At 39.4% G+C, this 16,160-nt stretch overlaps 1 pseudogene; it reads right to left on the reverse strand.

Annotated features, from left to right (window-relative positions):
• Window positions 1–5,540: 5,540 nt before the first annotated feature.
• Window positions 5,541–16,160, reverse strand: part of LOC115271531 — an 11,138-nt pseudogene continuing 518 nt past the window's right edge.

Genomic DNA, 16,160 nt, shown 5'->3' on the forward strand with positions numbered 1-16,160 from the left:
ATAATCCTGGGTGCACACACTTTTTGGTTGAGGTATTGATCATTGTTGGAAGAAAATAGATACTATAGGTGAATAAAAAGTTAAATCGGAAATCTAATCTGGAGCGCAGCTGCTGGAAGACAAGCTATCATGTGCTGGGATCCCAAACAGTATCTGCTATGTGCGGAGAACACGTAAATTAGTTAAAATATCTCATGTTGTGTCAACATCCCAAAATGTTATTACAACGCCAGCCAAAGCTGCTAAGAAGGTTCCAGAGTTTCTAATGAGGTTTTCAGTCTGCTGAGCAGTGACCATAAAGGGCATTTGAATTTAACGCTGTTTACCAGAACAAGCGATATCCAGTATTTGTTACTTTTAATAGCAATTTCTAGTTGCCAGAAGTGATACCTCAAACACTCTTTCAAAAAGCTGACCTATTGTGCTAGTTAAAAACACAAGTAGCCTTTCCAGTGGCCCAGTGGAGAATAACATGTGTTGCTTCCTGGGATTTTTGGGTTCAATAAGCGCCATCGGAATTGCACTCTACAAACGGGTAATAGCAGAAAACGTTGTCTAAATAACACACTTTGTCACCGATGGGGCAGGGGGGATAGAAGATAAATCATTTTTTGCACCCCTTAGGGCGATCCTCAATGCTGCAACTTTGAAAACTGTCTCTCCAAATGTAGAAAAAGTGCAGAGATTAAGACTACTGCTAAATACAGGAGAGGAAATATGTTAAAAGATGGCCCTTAATGAGGGAATGGATGAAATCTTGGCAGCTACAGGAGATTAGCCCTCTCATCATACATGCCCTGATTGCGGTAGAGAAGAGGAGGTGAAAGCCTATCTTTCAAAGGTCTGGGATACATCTGCCTCAAAAATTAATTTTATATATTTACAAAATAAAAATCTGCTATTGTTGTCTCTATCTTTGTCTCATGCACAAAGCATTTACATGTCCTGGAAATACACAGTAAAGGTCCAACTCTAGAAGATAATCCCTGCTTAAAATGCCAAATGAAAAAAAAAATCATTCCCTTTCGTTGTGCAAAACGGCAAAAGCAGTGGAACGTACCTTCAAAAATATCACACATGGAAGGCTAAAAAAAGAGCCAATGTACATAGGGAACACATATAGGGAGCAAGAGATATGGTCACTGTTGGTCACTCTCCCTTTGGATCTAACTTGCTTCATGAAATTTTGACAGCCTTGATCAATTTCAAGCCATATGCAACCTCGTAATATAAAACTGAGATCAGGGTGAGACCCATCAGAATCACTGGAGAAACAATAGCTATTTGCAGAGTTCCAGAGACACCTCAGCAGGAAAGAAGAAAGCCAGCACCTACCCTCGTCTCCTCAAATAAAAAAGCTTAGCCAGATATTGCTGCATAGCTATAATTAAAAATTGCACTCACCAGGATCATGGTGTCATAACAAGCTTTGGTAAAAAAAAAAAAATACTGGTGGGAAATTGAAATAAAACCAAAATGTAAAGGGTACCATGAATCCTTAGGGAGGCTGAAGGAAGGGTAAAAATACAAGGGCTTTCATATATGTACCTAAGAGCCATGATGCACAGATTAGGAATTTGAACAGCATGATTTAAAATTTTCAGAATTTTAATTCAAAATAGAAATAGCAGAAGCAGTTTGATTTATGCAGCAGGCACCAAAACACTTCTTGAAAGGAACACATCTTTCTGTCTCAATGGAAAGTGCAGGTCACTGTATGCTTTCCCATCTCTTCTAAGTACCACCATAATAGACACAGAATAGAGACAGGAAGTTTATGTATGGAAGGGATTCTGTGTGCGCGCTGGGGGAACCAAGGAAGGATGTTCTTTGTTTTTATAATTTAAAAATAATGTGGTTCTTAGCTTTAACTACGGTGGCAAATAAGATGTAGAAAACTTAACACAATTAGGAGGGGTGCTTCATTCCTTTCCCTGGAGTAGTAATTTTTTATTCTAGTGGAACCTCAGTATCTTTATCTCCATGTCTCAAGCACAAAGACAGGCCCACCAAATGATTGACACAACAGGCCACTCCAATAGCCACAATATTGTGCATGTTTCATTCCCTTTTTAGTGTGAATCAAACTGGGCACTGCATATACCAACAGACTGTCACAGGAGGTCTCTCAAATTTATACAGCCATAAGTAACTTTGGCAAAAAATAAAGGTTTCACCAGTCATTAAATGTTATCTGTTAGTCTATAAGGTGCCACAGGACTCTTTGTTTTTACAGATCCAGACTAACATGGCTACCCCTCTGATACCAGTCATTAAATGTTATATCCCCCCTACACTCATGTTAAAAGCCTTAAAAAGTAATAATTTACATAGTAGGTATTCACAGTAAATCAACAGAAGTGACGTTTAATCCTGTGCCCCAAACATTCTGAGAGTATAACTAAAAATATTTCTCAAAATAATTCCTACCTGAATTAGAGGAAATAAGTCTCTGAAAGAATAATTTGCTAATACAATTACAATAAAAACAAATTAACACCTTGTTTTTCCTTTTCTTCTTTTGATTTGACATGACTGTGTTCAAGTTTCAGCAAACCACTGTACTTGGAGTCCACAGAACCTGAGAGATGATGCTATGACGCTCAATAAATAAATTATGGATATATTAGATATTGAAGATTTGCAGGTTTTGTGCCTTAAAATTGATATGTTACAGTTATCCATTAATCCACTCTGTTTGAATGTATTAAGAAATATTTAAATACTCTTTTGGTTTTTACTTTTATACCAGCAAAAGACAAAACTAATTTTCAGCCCTGTGTCGTTTTTACCTTCGACATCACTGTATTTGTTTTAGAAACAAAACACCAGATGGAGCCAACTTTTCTGCATTGTGTATGCTTGAATAAAGGTTGTTTGAATTTCAGTCAAAATACAGACATATACTGATTTAACCTACACCTCTTCCAAGAAGCATGCTACACTTTACCTCTCAGTCTTTTGTGTTCAGGCTGGGGGTATAGGCTCAGAGCACACAGTTCCTTTCTGGCTCTCACATACATTAGACTACTCTCAAACATGTCATCATTAGCTTGCACCTTTTAAACAGAAAAAACTGTGTAAGTCTTGAGATGTTTTGCAAAGTAAATACATGTGAAAGGAGGAAATAATGCCTGAACAAAAACAAATTAAGTTCAATGCACATATTTGAAAGAAGGCTACAACATGGTACCAGACTCCACAGTGTAACTGATCACTGTTCTGTAAATCATAAAGCATGAGATTACCCTTGACAATACCATTACTGATGCTAGTCAAAAACATGGGAAGGGTTTCTGAAGGGCTTCACTGCAAATGAAGCAAAACTACCTCTGGATATTAGCCACAAGTTAATTTTTCTAAACGCTACTCTTTGAGTTTAGGCAGCTGCACAACAAAATTATGGTAGTGCAATAAGAGAACAAAGATTTGAATTTTCACATTGGTATCACATCTAGTAAAATCACTATTTTGATAAATTGATTACAAAATATCTCCAAAAAATGCATAATGTACTTTTTTCATGTAATATAAAAAGCTTACGTATTCTTTACACATTTTTCTATATTCTGCTGTGGGATAATTTTTAGAACCACCATGGGCAATTCCTATAGGTAAGCCTACAAAGGATGTGTAGAGTCAAAAAATAAATTGATCACCTTGCCTGTCCAATATGGTTATTCACTGAACAATATAAAATGACCAAACAAAAGTGACATGTACACAAGTTACCACTAGCAAAGTATCATTTTTCTATGCACAAACTGTATTACCGAATGTCCTGGTACATTTGCTGCCTGAAAGCCACAAAGCATTCTGTTAAAGAAATATATATACTTTATACTGCCATGACACAGTTGTGGTTTTGAAAAAAGGAAAGAAAATGTGAAAATATAAAAAGAAAACAATCAAATAAAATGTTGTAAAATTGGGTTTTAATACTTATCTATTATACTTTTAAATTATTTTTAAAACAGATGTATAGGGAGAAAACATATTTGATAAGAGAACGTGACAACCTGGAAATGTGATGTGGCAACTTGTGTTCTGTACCACTATACTTGCCATTGATTTGAGAACAATGCGCACAGCAATTTTTTTGTGAAATTTCTAGACAATGGGCAGCCGCACAATGGTCTCAAAGCAACACATTGTGGTGTGTGTTATAATCTATTTAGCAAGTAACTACAGAAAAGCAAACCGGAGAAAACACATTCTGTAGGCGGGAATGTTACAGAATAGAGGCAAAGAACAGACAATTTAAAGAAGGGAAAGAAGACATATTTCTGGCTTCCTCCCTTATTACAAATAAGTGGGCAATAGTGCTAACCATTTGAACAATAATTCTGAAGCAATCTCCTGCTTGCTGATATTAGTCCACATATTAGCAACTAAGAATGTCTCCCTCAACACCCATAACTACATAGTGTGTCATTTGTGGGAACCAAAAGAAAACTAAAGCAATATTGGGCTGAGAAAGTGCTACCCATATATTTGAGAGTCAAAGCTGAGTGAAGGCCCTAACTGCTACAGGTGACCTGACAAGCCTTACTGTACTGAATCAATATCTGACAGCAACGCTCCCTCTCAAGTGACTGACAGGGGACACTGTTTCTGGAAATTATCTCAGTGCAGCGAGAGACTAGCATGCACAGGGAAAGGGAAGATGACAGTCAAGTAGATTTTTCAGTCATTGGTTCCAGAATACATATTATCCTAGCAATAAAATAATCATCACAACGTGCGGCCAATGTGATAACTTCACCATGGAAAGGACTTGCTAAGAACAGGTCTCTACAATCAATTCTTTGAATTACCTCATCTTCACTGACTTTCCTCTACAGTAACTTGGAAACATATTTTAAAATATACCAAAAAGCTAGATATCAATAATCCTGCTGTTTAGGAATGACTGTGGACTATTTCATGCAGGATTTGTATATTGTTGATAGTAACTTTTAGAAAACAGCAAAGTCTCAGTATAATTGAATTATTTACACTGACTATAGGGATTATACCCTTCTCCTACTGTATTTTTCAGTAGTCTTAGTTTTGTGATTTCTCCCTCCGATTTTGCTTATTCTCACATTTCTCTTGACATTGCTATATTTTCACTACCTACTTATTTGCTTTGATCACAATAATTAACCGTTATATATCTTTCTTATTTCTATTCTTGCTTCCCAAATATTGGTTTTATCTCCCCCCCTCCCCCCGTTTATTTCTCAGTAATAGTTTTATTTAACTAATTCAAGTCCTTCTGAATTCCCTCCTCTCTCTTTGTCAGTTCTTTGGAGTAGAGAGACTGTCATTTGCTTCTCTGCAAAGCACTATACACATGTCTGGCACTACTCAAATAATACACAACAGTATTAACAATTATCTGCTACATCATATTTTATGTCTGCCATCCCACTTTACAATTTCCTCCTTTTGGTTTTTGCCACCTTGCACTGCAGCTACTTCTTTCCCTTTATTTTTCCTTTATAATATTGACATCAATATCATGGTAACCAGATCTTTCCATCAGCTCCTTTACTCTATTCAGTGTTATCTACACAAAAGTACTGACCTTCACTGACAGCAGTTCCACAGCCTTCAATGTTCAAAATGATATTTTCATCTCTGACATCTGTATCATATCCCAATAGCATCCAGCTCTCCACATTATCACTTTCAGAGATCGTGCTCTCCTCTTCTTCCTCATCATTTGAGCTATCCTCTATTACCAGAATCTCTTGGATCATGCGTACTCTACCAGCAGAAGTTGGTTTAGACTTCTCACTAGCCCTTTTTTCTTTACTTGACTTTTTTGCATCAGAATCCAAGGTAGTGGGTGCAGAAGCTCTAGCAGGGTTCCGTGTGGAGCATCCTGGTTGACTACATTGTTTAGCTGGTGTTAGGGAGGTTGCTGTCTTCTTCACTTTGCTTTTGTAAACACTGTCTTCATCAGGTGTGTCAGACAAGATGATGACCTCAGGGCCATCTGAAATCTGAATAACATCATTGTCCGAAAATATAAGGTTCTTGCCCTGGTCCAATTTATTGATCAAAACTGAACTCTGAACTTGCTTCTCTACAGAGTCCACTATCTCCTCATTCTCTTCCTGCCCATTGACTTTTCCAAGACTCTGTGCATAATGGACCTGGCTGTAGAGATGAAATTCTACCTCACTGTCAACACTTAGTTCGCTGGATGACTCCTCACGATAAAGGTCATCATCATATGTTTCTATGTCTCCATGCCCCCCGAACATTCTGGAAAGAAAGTAGACCCGTATCTAGGAAAAATAAAACACCATATCAGTAATGCCAAGTAAATAGGTCCAGAAACTCCATGAAAATGTAATACTTTTTCCATCTGTAATAGCAGAAGCCTTTTAAATACTTAAAACATCATTCATACCACTCTTTAATGCAAACAATAGTTAACTACATAATATCCTCAGAAAATTAGTAGGTGTTTCCGCGGACAATCACAGAGCTATGAACACAGAAAATGACATCACACCAAGCAGATTTATGATACCGGAAATATTAATTATAACATTCACAATAGCAAATGCAATAGTTAAGGTTACACTTTGAATTTCATTTTAACCTCAGCTGTTTTGACTCAGTCATGACAATTGCATTTAACATTATCCTAGTCCCTAGTAACCCTCCTACATGGTAGACACAAAACCAGCGCTCAGGACTCAGTTGGAAGCCAAGAGAAGATCCTGCGTTTTAGCTTTAGCGCTTTCAATTACTGTACCGGTATTAATTCTGAGTACTTCACAGTCTTTATTACTGAGCAATGCCTCATATTTGCACGTCAAGGGGCAGGAGGAACCATTCACCCATTTTACAAAAGAGATACTAAGACCACTTACGACAGAGCTGGGAATAGAACCTAAGTCTCATATCTCTTCCACTCAGGAACACTGCATTTTAGAATAAATGTGCCAAACTTGTAACCACTACTCACTCCCACCCAGAGCCAGGAACAGAACCTGAGATTTCAGATTTATAACATTCCTCTGGTGTCTAGCAAACAAGATAAGTTATTTCTGATTCATGCATCATGAACAATAAGAAATCTGCAATTGGAACTTAGATTATAGTTCTTCTGATAATATGAATAGAATCCAGCTCACTCTCCCATAGCTGGCTCTGTAGTGCTAACATTGGTAAAAAGTGTAAAAACATAGTAAAGTAAAATGCCACTCTGGATACACAGAGAGACCAAGTCTACTGAGTAAGAATTTTTAGTGTCATTTTTCAATGCAGAATTGCCATTCAAATTTCACAGCTTGTCCATTTGTACAAAAACTAATATTTGTTTTGGAAACATAACTTTAAAAATGGTTCACATTATATACAGGAAAATGTATTTTCCTTTCCTCTTTAAAGCCTGATCTTGCATTTCTGGACACAATAAAACTACTCAAGTAAATGGACCTTTCTGAATATGTAAAAAATACAAGACTGGACTCCGAGGGTATGTCTACACAGCAATTAAACACCCTCAGCCAGCCTAGGTCAGCTGACTTGGGCTCACAGGGCTTGGGCTATGAGGCTGTAAAACAGCCATACAGACATTCAGGTTCGGAATGGAGCCCAGGCTCTAAGACAGGTCTCTCCCCCCGTCATGGAGTCCCAGAGCCTGGGCTCCAGTTTGAGTGTGAATGTCTACGCTGCAATTACACCTCTACCCCAATATAACACGACCCGATATAACACGAATACGGATATAATGCGGTAAAGCAGTGCTCCGGGGGCGGGAGGCGGGGCTGAGCAAAGCAAGTTCGATATAACGCGGTTTCACCTATAACGCGGTAAGATTTTTTGGCTCCCGAGGACAGCGTTATATCGAGGTAGAGGTGTATACAGCCTTCACGAGCCCGAGTCAGCTGGCCTGGGCCGGCTGCAGGTGTTTAATCAATGTATAGATATATCCTGAGTTTTTTAGCTGTGGAAGGTGGTGGTTTGGCCATGTTAAAGTCCACAAAGGATATATATCAATCCTAAATCAAAAATTCAAATCTGTATTTACTATTGCTATTATGGTAGTACCAAGACACCCAAGTTCAGGGTCTCATTATGCTAGGTACTGTACATACACATAAGAGGAGATTGTCTCTGTCCCAAAGAGCTTTTAGTCTATAACAACATTCTACATGAGGTCAAACTAAAAAGGAAAGCATCCAACGTGACCTTACATACACAAGTTTTTGCAAAAGTAAACATTGTAAACGTAGCTAAAATTGCAAACAAATTGCAGATTTTAAGTGTAGAAAAAAATAATGCTTATGACCACTGAACAAGGGGTTTTGCACCCTCTCTAATTTAAATCTGCATTTGAAATGGTGTACCCACCAACAATTTGAAGAGTCCTATAATTCAGCCTCATCCCAAAATTGCTGAGCTCACAGCAAAGATTAACGTGATCTTCTAATGGGAAAATCCAAGGACAGAGACAAGGACAGCATAGGAATCCTACTGTTTCACAGCCCTGGGCTTATCACTAGGGCTGGGCAGGAAATATCATTCCCATACTGCGAGAATTTTTGAAAACTCAAAAAACATTCCTGTTCTGAATAGAGACAAAAGTCAAAATCTCAAAATATTTCACAAAGTGAAAAACTTAATGGTTCCGGTGAAGCAAAACATTTTGTTTTGATAATTTCAAAACATTTTGGTTTGGTTTTGACCTTTTTAAAAACTTTTTTTAAAATAATACATTAAGTTAAATTTCAAAATGACAAGTCATTTTGAACCAAAAAAACCTGAAAAACAAGACGGGACATTTTGACAAATTAAAAAAAAAAATTAACTTTTTTTTGGGGGGGGGGGGTTAGAAAGTTTGTCAAAACCTGCCCTTTCCAATGAAATTTCAGTTTTAAGAAAAAATTCAGTTCCATCAAAAAATTTCTGACCATTTCTTAACACAGCTAATTGAGCTACTTTCTGGCCTGGTACTGTAGTCTCCAATATTTATAAATGTGGGAGACTTTAATACCCATACAGATGACGCTTCTATCTAGCATGAAACCTCTTCTCCACCATGACAACTACAACATTCTATCTAGGATCCCTCTGAATTAGTGGGTCCACTAGAGGAGACTCATCAGCCCACTGAGTTTCCAGAAAGAACACCATGACAGAGAGCCCTATTTAGCTATATGACCAGTGCAATGATAGTCTGGCAAGGTCCTACAGTCATCCGTTGACCACTACTCTTGGTGCACTGGCCATTAGACACACCTTCCTCCCATTGTCTTGGTTCACTGATGACCTATGCTAGATAAAGCACGAGAGAATGAGATTAGAACATAGTGACACAAAATGTATCCAAATGGGATTAGGACCAAACAAATTTATGCAATTCTATGCTTCAACTGAGAGAAATGTTAAAAAAAACTTCTGCCATAGCATCTGTAAAATCTTGACTAGCTGAACTGTAATAGCTAAAGTACAAACACTGATTTCAGACAATCTCTGACTCAACTAGCATTTACCTTGAAGAGCCCTTATATTACTTTCGGAGGCACAGGGGTTGGCAATGAATCACTCAAACTCAATATAAGCTCTCCAGGTCCAAACAGACAGAATCAGAGCAGAGGATGAGGAACATACCACCTTCCTGGACAGAGGTTTTGCCCAATCAGGCAACCTTATGCCACCTTAGACTAATAATCTGTAATTTTTGAAAGCAAGTATAGAATACTTCCTTCAACAAGGTGAGCCCACCATCACGGTTAAAAAGCAATAGTTTGGCTGGTGTTCAAGAAGCCATCACTCAACTCAAATAATCTTGCCTATTATTGTTGCGTCTTTAACCCTCACATCTAGACAAAGTTATTGAGAAGTTGGTTAAGTGAGCCATGACCAAAAACATAAGCATCCAATGTTAGATCTATTAGCACTCTTTGACACTTGATCATGAGGTGCTGCTAATTCATCTAGACAACATTAGTGCAATTTGGCCCATCCCCATTAACGTCTATTCATTCTCTCCTGTCAGATAGACTCCAGAGGATCAGGATGGATAACTAACTGCTCCTCCTTCTCCCCGAGGCTCCTGAACTGGGGAGTCTTACAGAGATCAATCGTGTCTCCTCTCTTCTTCAGCATATATGTCAGATCACTGGGGAGATGAGATACTACGGGCTTTATCACCAATAAACTGGATGGCATCCTGCTCTCCATCTCATTCTCACCAAACATGGGCAATAACTTTACTCATACTTTCTAGTGCTGGAGTGAGAAAAAAATACTTGGATGAAAAGTGGCCGGTCAATCTCTAGCCAAGGAAAACTGAAATTCTATTGGTAGGAAAAGAGAAAGCCCTTGACAGAAATTGACAGAACTTTCCCTTCATCCTCTGTGGAGGACATCTGCACTCAGACTGTGATGGGGAAGTCCTGGAATCTTACTGAACTCCTATTGACATTCAAATAGCCAGAAATGCTTTTTTCGATCTTCAGCTAAAGAGGATATTTCCTTTCAGATGTGGGCCTACCCAAAGAGACTGATGCTTGTCACCTTTACGCTGGACTACCACAAAGCACTCCCTTGGGTTTGAGTGTGAAAGCCAAGCAGAAGCTTCAGCTGGTCCACCATTTTCCTAGGTAATACAGACCAATAAGAGCACATCACAGTGGTGATTCACACTCCACATTGCCTCAAGATCCATGTCAAGGTCCTGGTGCTAATATACAAAAGGTGCAGGGATTTGGCCAAATGCGGTAGCTAACTGAGCCACGGGCACAACTTTTGGTGCAAGGCTTCCCTCAATATGTCCTAGAGTTCAGACCAGAAGGTACCATTAGATCATCTAGCCCGATCTATCACGGGCTACTGAGTTTCACGCAAATATCCCTATGTTGAGCCCAATGACGTCAGTTAAATTAAGGCATTTTAGTCCTCAGGAGACTAAACTGCTTTGTTCCATAGGCAAAGAACAATAATGGTTGCAAAATGGCTGGCAGTGTCTCTTGGACACTAAATGAGAACAACCCATTCTCATTTAGTGTCCAAGAGACAAACAACAAACATAGCCAAGTTTAAAAAAAAGTCACGCTTGTCTGAAATTTTTTAAACCACTGTTGTTACAAGCAACGCCCTAGAATTCTAAAAGAAAGAGATTAGAGAAAAAACCATTGTATTTTGTTCAACTTATTTACATTGTGCGGTTTTCTGTATAGCCATTTAACAAATAAGTTTCTTAAGAGAGATTTTTTTTTTAAATAGCATCACGTGATTGAAAAATGACAAACATTGTAGGGGGTGAGGGGGAGGGCGGAAAAGAGCAAGGTGTAGTTACTGACTAGAAGGCAGAGTTACAGGATGGAGAAAGTATCAGGGGGTAGCCGTGTTAGTCTGGATCTGCAAAAAGCGACAAAGAGTCCTATGGCACCTTATAGACTAACAGACGTATTGGAGCATAAGCTTTCGAAAGCTTATGCTCCAATACGTCTGTTAGTCTATAAGGTGCCACAGGACTCTGTTGCTTTTTACAGGATGGAGAAAGAATATCCAACAGTCGTACCAAATAAAGCTCTGGAATAATGGCTAGTAAAACACATTCTCTTGCAGGAAGCTCCTTCATTGACCACAGTTGAGAAGGTACTGTCTGGAACATTCAGAAAACAGCATTTATGCATGCTAAAGGGTGTTGTGCACAACAGCCAACTGGGTGGTCTGACATCCAATGCTATCCCTTGCCACCACCACCCTGCATTGGGAAGAATAGTACCCCTTATATTAAATATTCTTCATGGACTTGCTCGAACCAACTTCACATACCCTGTGTCTCTATTACGTCCTCCACTCTCCCCACAATTCCTCTGCTAATCTAGTACTGTCCTCCTGCTAGTCCCAACATATAGCACACAGATGGTACAATGGCCTTTTCCTCTACTTCTCTTGCCATCTGGAAGACAACTCCTGCTTAAATAACTCTCCATCTTATTGCAAATGTAAATTGAAAACTTCTTTTTTAACACTCTATGCCCTTGTAGCTGCAAAGACAGCCTTTCAAATGTGGACCTCTGGCGTGTTTTTTCCCTGAGTCTGTAGTCACCTCCAGTGCACCTGCTACAGCTCAAATCTTCACAAAGCAGCAGCCAACAGAATTGACAAATCTAGTCAGTTTCTCTGATGCTACTTAATACCAGATGGATGGCAATAAAACTGAAGAGCAAAATTGACATGATACTTACACCTGCTGGTTGCTGCTAAGAATATTAGCATTAAAGGCATTTGAGCTAATCCAGGATGGGAAAGAGGCTACAGAAAAAACAGAGAATGAGAAGGGATAAGGCCCCAGCAGAAGCCAGGATACTGAGGAAGGAAAGAGCAGCAGATCTTTACTGCGGTCAGAAGGCCCTGCGATGGCAGGGGTCTCTGGTAAATATTTCAGGCTCTACCTATACATCTTCATTTTTCTCTTCCTGTACTTTTACGTAATCTCTGTAGTGGTGTTACTTAACTCTAAACTGTTTTAGGACAAAGGCTGTATTAAAGAAGTTGTACAAAATAAAGATGTGTTGTATTGTTTAATGGAGTATGTACAAGAGAAAGGAGAATAGCTAGTCTTTTCCCCAAGTATGAAAAACAAAACAAAACAAAGCAGCAAATGAAGATATTCTGTTCTAGAAAAATCAATGGTCTCAGAGAACGGCCAAAACCTATTCAATCCGCACCAGCTTGTTCAGATTTAAATCATTTGAGATTTGGATAATACCTGTAACACTTAGAGTCCAGACTAGAAAAATCTCTATTCCAATTTATCCATATTTAATTAAATAGGCTAAAGCACTACACAGTTCATGTATCATGAATAATACCACTATGACAACTGAAGATGTGCAATGCATAATGTCTTTTTAACTTACTGAACTGGTGTTTTTAATGTTTTAAATTATTCTAACAGAACTTCAGATAGATGGCTGTAAATTTAAATTAATCTTTAAACAAATCTATTTAAATTGAAACACGTTTTATTTAAATTGAAATCATTTTAATCCATCCTGCACCAGAGCTGACATAGGATGTATCTAAGTGTCTCTTATCCCAGTTTCAAGTAGCATAGAAGTAGATGGAGGGCACCATGAGGTTGACACTAATGGATAAAGTAGCCCTGCCATTTTATGATTACTTCACAGGCAAAGGGAGGATAGCTTGCATTGCTAAACAGCAGCCTATCCAAACAAATAAGAAGCAACAGGAGAGACTAAGTGCTCTTTCTTGAAATGTTAGTTTTCTAGCATGTTTGTAGTTTGTTCAAATGGAGAGAAATAGTTTTCAAGTAGAGTGAAAACTGCTTTAAACAAGAAAAAATTGAATCTGAGACAAAAATGGTGTCTTAAACAGAATCATCAGACACAAAGGTGAGCACAATATGTTGGGAAAGAGTCAAAATGGCGTTTGTAAAGGGAACTCATGCCTCACCAATCTATTAGAATTCTTTGAGGAGGTCAACAATCATGTGGACGAGGGTGATCCAGTGGATAGAGTGTATTTGGACTTGCAGAATGCATTTGACAAGGTCTCACACCAAAGGCTTTTTTTAAGCAAAGTCATGGGATAAGAGGGAAGGTCCTCTCATGGATCAGTAACTGGTTAAAAGATAAGAAATAAATGATAAGAATAAATGGTCAGTTTTCACAATGGAAAGAAGTATAGAACATGGTCCTCCAAGGATCTGTACTGAGACCTGTGCTGTTCAACATATTCATAAATGATCTGAAAAAGAGGTCAAAAAAGGTGGCAAAGTTTGCAGATGATACAATATTACTCAAGATAGTTAAGACCAAAGCAGACTGCAAAGAGTTACAAAGGAATCTCAAAACTGGGTGATGGGGTAACAAAACGGCAGATGAAACGGAGGATTGGTAAATAGAAACTAATGCACATTGGAAAACATAATCCCAATTATACATACAGAATGATGGTTTCTAAATAAACTGTTACCAGTCAAGAAAGAGATCTTGGAGTCCTTGTGGCTAGTTCTCTGAAAATATCCACTCAATGTGCAGAGGTAGTCAAAAAAGTTAAGTGTTAGAAACCATTTAAAAAGGGATAGATAATAAGGCAGAAAATATCATAATGCCACCATATAAATCAATGGTACACCCACACCTTGAATAATTCATGTGGTTCTTAGAAATGGAAAAAGTACAGAGAAGGGCAACAAAAATGATTAGGGGGATGGAACACCTTCCATATGAAGAGAGACCAAAAAGACTGGGACTGTTCAGCTTGGAAAACAGACAACTAAGGGAGGATATGATAGAGGTCTATAAAATCATGAATGGTGTGGAGAAAGAGAATATGGAAGTGTTATTTACTTCTTCACACAACAAAAGAACCAGGGGTCACCCAATGAAATTAATAGGTAGCAGGTTTAAAACAAACAAAAGGAAGTATTTCCTTCATACAACGCACAATCAACCTGTGAAACTCATTGCCAGGGTATGTTGTGAGGATCAAAAATATAACTGGGTTCAAAAAGAATTAGATAAGTTCATGGAGGATAGATCCATCAATGGCTATTACCCAAGATGGTTAGGGATACACCCTCATCCTCCAGGTAACCCTAAACCTCCAATTTTCAAAAGCTGGGACTGGACAACAGGGGATATAGTTGCACTGTTCTGTTCGTTCCCTCTGAAGCATCTCACATTGGCCATTCTCAGAAGGCAGGATTCTGGGCCACATGGACCACTGGTCTGACCCAGTATGGGTATTATTGTTCTTATAAAAGTATTAAAAACTTCAGGGATTCTTTACAATGATCTCTTCGGGATGTTATCTAAACACTTTTTCCCACCATGATCACAGAATGGGTGCAATTCCATTTAAATCAGCTGAGTTGTCCCTTTACATCAAGGATGAATTTTACCTGAAGACCTGAGAACAGCTCTCTGCCAACAGTCCAGATGATGAACTTATAAATAACCCAACATTATTCTAGTGTAGAAGATCATAAAGATGGAGGTTTTTAGGACAGCAAATGGGGAAGGAGAGAAAAGGTGCTAACCCAACTGCCTATGCTGAATATATGCGGTACCCATTTACAGAACACACAAATGTAATTTTATTGAAATTATATTAATCTCTTCTCCCCCTCCAAGTGCCTCCTTCTGACCTTTCCCATAAAATACAAAGTTCTTAGGCTGAAACTGCCAGGGACCCACTACTCACTCTTTTCCTGAACTGTCTAGGGACTTACAGGTTTGGCACTCATATAGCAATTGAAGAACTAGACATTTATACAATAACACGGAAGACAAGCACTTTTTTTTTTTTTTTTTAATACCAAGCAGCTCTAAAATTTAAGGCATTTAGCACTACTAAAAGCTTTTATGGCACAAGAGGGCAGAGCCTGGTCCACCTCAGCTTAAATAAAGACAACAGGTGCCAACATGAGATGTACCATCTTGGTCTAAGTAGACACTACTTGGATCAAGAGGGAGTACTACATGCTGGGACCCCAGTATCAAGGCCAGCTACAATACGCTGATTTACACTAGTTAGGTGTAAAAGGGTCAACATTTGGGAGCCAGCATCATATGGAAACCATGTCATATGTGGGCGGTTTGGGGCTGCAGAAGGGAGACGAGGAAAGGGGTAGGGGGTGGGGAGGTGACTCTGGGCAGGACATGATGAGGATGGGGTGGGGGGCAGTGATGCAGAGGACATGTAGTGGAAGTGGGGTTTTCCAGGGACTGAAACAGGGTGCATGTGGTGAAGAAGTAGCTCTGGGGAGGAGAGTCTGAGGAAAGGGGCATTTGGACTCTGGGGAACACGAGGTATAAGGGGGTGAAGAGGCTCTGGAGAAAGGGAGCTTTAGGACGACGGAGCTTGGGGGCAGGCAGGAGGCTCTGGGCAAGGACCAGAGCATGCTGCGGGAGAGTGGCAAGGGCCTCTGGAAACAGGGGGCATGGAATGCAGAGGTGGGCAGGGGACATGGGGGGAGACACTGGCCGGGCAGCGAGCGCAGGGAACAGGTGGGGGGGGGGAAGCTCTGGGTTGGGGGAAGGAAGAGGGGCTCTGGGCCAGGGAGCCTCTGAGCTAGGCAGGCGGCAGAGGTGGCTCTGGAAAAGTAGGAGGTATGGCAGAGAAGGGGCTGGGGGCATTCAGGGGATGGGGGCTCTGGCGGGGTACCC

This window comes from Terrapene carolina, unplaced genomic scaffold (assembly GCF_002925995.2).
Source record: "Terrapene carolina triunguis isolate 2854851 unplaced genomic scaffold, T_m_triunguis-2.0 Scaffold35022, whole genome shotgun sequence".
In the NCBI taxonomy this organism is placed as follows: Eukaryota; Metazoa; Chordata; order Testudines; family Emydidae; genus Terrapene; species Terrapene triunguis.